Genomic DNA, 5,571 nt, shown 5'->3' with positions numbered 1-5,571 from the left:
CGACCATGGTGTCCTTTTGGAATGGCTGCCTGGGTTGGGAACTGGAGGCACTGGTCTGCAGTGGTTCTGCTCTTTCATGGCAGATGCGTTTGAGATGGTAAGACTGGAGGACGCCGGATCGGCACCCTGGTCATTGACTTGTGGGATGTCGCAAGGATCCACAGGGATCCATCCACTGGCTCCAACTGTACCTGAATCAGTTGGAACTGGTGATGGTGGTCCATGCCCTAGTGATAGCTCATGTAGAGACTATTGTAACACATTCTACATGGGGCTGCCCTTGAAGATGGTCCAGAAGTTGCAGTTAGTGCAGAATGTGGCAGCATGGGTGTCACGAGGGCTCAGTGGTTCAGAGCCAGGGTTTGGGCACCCCTGGATTATATTCTGTATACAGCTTTGAATTTTGAAAAAGCTGTTTAAAAACCGTTCAAATAAATAGAATAAACAAAAAAATACATTTCTCAGCTCCAAATCTCCCCCCTCCTTGCCAGCTTTTCCTCTACTGACTTCAAAACACATGTCAAGCACCATCTCCCTCGCCTACTGGTCCTGTGCGCCAAACCACTCCTTCTTGACGCTGCCTTTTTCCTAGGAAAAACAGCTGTCAGACTTCTGCTAGACACATATGCTCATAATGTGCAGTTCAACCTTCCAAATTTGCAAAAACACATCACCCAGTGAAAGCCTAGAGACAGTACCGTAGTTATTATAAAGTGTTGTGATGTTTTTAATGGGACAAACCTTGAAGAAGTTTAAACAATGCAAATCATATAGAAAGTATTACATCCTTCCATTGTTACAATAGTGACACATGCGATACAAGGACATCTGCAAGAGGGATCTGAAGGCCTTAGGAGTGGACCTCAACAGGTGGGAAACCCTGGCCTCTGAGCGGCCCGCTTGGAAGCAGGCTGTGCAGCATGGCCTTTCCCAGTTTGAAGAGACACTTGGCCAACAGTCTGAGGCTAAGAGGCAAAGAAGAAAGGCCCATAGCCAGGGAGACAGGCCAGGGACAGACTGCACTTGCTCCCAGTGTGGAAGGGATTGTCACTCCCGAATCGGCCTTTTCAGCCACACTAGACGCTGTTCCAGAACCACCATTCAGAGCGCGATACCATAGTCTTTTGAGACTGAAGGTTGCCAACACTTGTCCAATCAAAATACTCTTTAATGCATAATCAGCAAATGAATATTCAGTATTTTCAATGAGCTGCTTGATAGTATGGACATCTGGAAGTTCTTTGTACTCGCACACACAATTCCCAGCTTATTTTGCAAACTGGATTGTGTATTAGCGCAGATTATCTACAATTTTTTACACTTGTATCTAATCCTTTTCTGGCTAAAACAGCACAATCTGATGCTTGTCTACTCAGAAGTCTTATTGAGTTCAATGGAACAGCTCTCAGGTAAATGTGTACAGGATTGCAGCCTAAAAGCCCAATCCTGTCTTCAGCACAAGCTGTATGAGTGTACCACCAGTGCTTGGGTACCGTAAACATGTTGTAAAGCACGTGTACAGCACCCTCTGCGAAGGGAACACCTGCGCCGGCCCTGTACCAGTCGGCACTGGGCCCAGCGCTGGACAGGCGCCTCCCAGAGCAAGGGAAGAGCTCCAGGCAGTGGTAAGGTCTGTGGAGGTGGGAGGAAGCATTCCGCGGTGGGGGAAGACGGGGGAGCGTGGGATGGGGGTGGGACCGGCAGAGCCCTGCTCTGCTGTATCCTATCCTCTGTGTCTGGCTGCAAAGCCTGACGTGGAGGCTCTCAAGACTGGGCTGGCAAAATAATTGGCACAGACTTGAGAAACCTCATTGCAGGGCTTGGGACTTTCCCTGGAGGAAGGGGACAAAAGTTCCCTGCCCCCAAGGAGTCCTCCAGTGGCCTCAGCAGTGCTGCTGGATGCAGCAGTAGCTGTTTTGGCGCTGCTGCACCCTGTGTTGGTTGGTTGGCAACCTTCAGTCTTGAAAGACTATGGTATAAGCCTACAGCACCCAGTCTTCCCAGGCGGTCTCCCATCCAAGTACTAACCAGGCCTGACCCCGCTTAGCTTCCGAGATCAGACAAGATCGGGCATGTGCAGGGTAACAGTTGCTGCACTCTGTGACGATGCTGCCATTTGGACTGGGCTGCCATTTGCTGTTCAAAATGAGAAAGCACATACACTATTTTTTGCCTCTTAAAGTCTAATATTTTACTTCCTTTGATTTCAGCATTTCTGATTGCCTGTAGATTTTTCTAAGGTTAGGTTTAGTTCAGTGGTTCTCAAACGTCTTATACCATGACCTACTGTTTTAGAATGACAAGCTGTTGGGACCCACCGGAAGTGATGTCATTAAGCTGGAAGTGATGTCATGGCCAGAACTGACACCATCAAGCAGGAAAATTTTTCACACCTTATGACAAAATCAAATCAATTAAGGTAGGGCACAATCCTAACCCCTTATGTCAGTGCTTTCCAGTGACATAAGAGCAATGTAGCTCTGAAGTAAGGGAACAAACATTCCCTTACTTTGAGGAGGCCTCCATGAGTGACACCTAACTGCAGGATGCAGCACACATCCCATTGGCACAGCTATGCCAGTGCTGGAAAGCACTGACATAAGAGGTTAGGATTGCGCCCTAAGTTAAAGTTCACAATAAGTATAAGTTTAAACATTTATTTAAAATAAATAATCCTCCTTACCCTCCCAAGCAGTTACAGATCTATTTTTAAAAATTCCCTAAATATCCCAAAGGTTATCTGTTCTTACTTGGGAGTAAGCTCCATTGACTCTCATTGTTAAAAGCATATACAGCGTAGCCTGTTAAAAGTACAGATCTGTAACATTTCCCCAAACATAGTCACATAGTCACAATCAGGAGCCGGAGTCCCTTAGGCAGTTCATGGCTGAACACGGTCACGTTCTGGCAACTCCTGCGACGCCGCTGGAACCAACCGTATCGGCTTCTGCCTTTCCATTGGACCATTCCAGCGACGTGGAGAGCGAGGATTTGCTGCATGGGTAACAGCCTATCCTCCATACCTTCTTTACCCAGGCTTCGCGCACTGGAGAGGACACTCCAACTTCGCCATACGGCGTCGGCACAACACGGGAAGCAGCAGTTTACCGGTTATAAGTCTTTGCTCGATTGGCGTAGAGCATGACGCCAGGGGCTGCTTCCGACGGTGGGAGAGATATTGTCACTCCCGGATTGGTCTTTTCAGCCACACTAGACGCTGTGCCAGAACCACCTTTCAGAGCGCGATACCATAGTCTTTCGAGACTGAAGGTTGCCAAAGCTGCCAAGTCACATACCATGATAGCATCAAGTCTACTATATTAAAAATAAAACACACAATGAAATGAATGGGGACCCACCTGAAATTGGCTCACGACCCACCTAGTGCATCCCAACCCACAGTTAGAGAAACACTGGCTTAATTCATTTTTCAGTTGTTTTGTTTTAAGGTTCAGTTTACACAGAAATTTAAACATGTTGAACTATTATTATTTTGGTTTAGAGGGTTTTTTTTGGTATTAGTTTAATGTTTAATGGTGAAGAACACAGTAATTTCAATTTTATTGTAACATTATCATTTTACTCTGAAAAAGGCATAATTCATAAAGTATAAGATAAATTCCTTTGAGATTTGTTATTTGACTCTGTTGAAGTCATTGGTTCTTCCATTGTTGGGTACAGAGTGACTTTTAGTGGTGGTTCATATTATTGCAATTGTTTTAATTTCTGTTTTGGTTTAACTTCTGTAGTTCTTTACAATTGTACTATTCAGATGTCCTGAATAAGGGATAAAATAAATGAATGAGGGATTGGGATCACAACAAAATGTTGGATCCCAGATCACTGTACAGGGTTTATGTGTGCTCAACATGTAAGAGCATGGGTTCTGTTAACACAGAGTGGAGGTTTGAGGTGAGGCCAATGGGTGTAACCCTAATCCCACTTCCCTGATACCATTATTATTCAGAGTGTCACAGAGTCCTAACCATGTCTATTCAGAAGAAATAAATCTCACTGATGGAGCTCAATGGAAGCTCCCAGCCATCATAACTGTGTGCAGGGTTGCAGTCCCAAGGTCAAATCCTATCCAACTTTCCAGCAGTGATGTAGCTGTGCTAATGGGGTGCGCACTGCAATCATTTGGTGGGTGGGCAGTCATGGAGGCCTCTTGAGGCAAGGGGATATTTGTTCCCTTACCTCAGGCCTGTACCACGTCTGCATTTGCTTTGGAAAGTTGGGTAGGATTGAGCCCTCAGTTTCCAGCGCAAAGCTGCTTTCAAGCACAAAGGCTGGACTGTTATTCAAAGGGAGCAAGAAGTGGACAATATCACAGCTAGCTGCACCAAGTGGCTAATTCAATATGAAGCAGAATCCTGGGGAGGTCGGGGGACAGCCTTAGGGTTGCATGCAGAGGACTGTAGCTTTAGATTGGAAGCAACCGTTCTTGTGCACAGCAGGGCTTAGTTCTAAGGCTGCAGTCTGATACATTGCTAAGCAAGTCCCATGTAACTTGCTTCTGAGTAGACATGCCTACGATTGTAGTAAAAGGTTGCAATTCTAGGTACACTTTCTTGAGGGCAGGGGTGGATGGGGGAGCATGGGTGTGTAGCCCCCCCAAAACTGTCGTGCCAGCGGGGAAGAGCGCCCACCAGGATGGAGAGCAGCCCAAGCACAGCCAGGAGCTCAGGTCTACCCACCTGGAAGAGGCAGCTCCAGAGGACTTTCGAAATGGGAGCCAAGGTCTACCAGGCAGGTAGCTCTGGGCACCAAGTCTGGGCAGGAGCCCAGGTCTACCTGCCCAGCAAACTTTGCCTGAGAGTAAGAGCCCCATTGAGGACAACAGGGCTCACTTCTTGAGTAGATGTGCATAGGATTGCAATGTGAGGCTGCAATTCTATCCACACTTGCCTGGGCGTAAGCTCCATTTATTCTAATGCGACTTACTTCTGAGTAGACAGGCACAGAATTGGCCTTTAAGTGAGTAAATCATAGGGGTGAAGCTGCAATGTGCAGTCTAAGCCTGATCTGCTGGCACAAACAGCGACCAACAGAGTCCCTGTCAGACTTCAAGTCCCAGCAGCCCCTGCAGCACCAGAGTCCTTGTTGGACTCCAACTCCCAGCAGCCCCTGCAACACTAGAGTCACTGTTGGACTCCATCTCCCAGCAGCACTTGCAACACCAGAGTTCCTGTTGGACTCCAACTCCCAGTAGCCTTTGCAGTCCCAGAGTCACTGTTGGACTCCAACTCCCAGCAGCCCTTGCAACACCAGAGTTGCTTTCGGACTCCAACTCTTAGCAGGCCCTGCAACACTAGAGTCCCTGTTGGACTCCAACTCCCAGCAGCCCCTGCAAGGTGAAGGCTTTTGTTCTCGCGTGACTCTGTGCACGCCCTTCCGCCCAGCGATCTGGCGGCAACGTCCCTCCCCCTTCTGCTGATGAGCCAATAGAACGCGAGGGAGGCTGGATGGGGCGGGGTAGTAAGCCTCCAGCCTTGGCCTCATGCGCGGAGGGCATTGGTTAGGCGCATGCCCGTCAAAGTGTTGGACAGCCGGTTGAAGCAAGGAAAAGGC

General features: G+C 47.9%; 1 pseudogene; it reads right to left on the bottom strand.

Moving 5' to 3' along the window:
• Positions 1 to 1,979: 1,979 nt before the first annotated feature.
• Positions 1,980 to 2,099, bottom strand: LOC136658020 (5S ribosomal RNA; annotated as a pseudogene).
• Positions 2,100 to 5,571: the final 3,472 nt, after the last annotated feature.

This window comes from Tiliqua scincoides, chromosome 7 (assembly GCF_035046505.1).
Source record: "Tiliqua scincoides isolate rTilSci1 chromosome 7, rTilSci1.hap2, whole genome shotgun sequence".
In the NCBI taxonomy this organism is placed as follows: domain Eukaryota; kingdom Metazoa; phylum Chordata; class Lepidosauria; order Squamata; family Scincidae; genus Tiliqua; species Tiliqua scincoides.
This window is presented reverse-complemented; position numbering and strand designations above follow the sequence as displayed.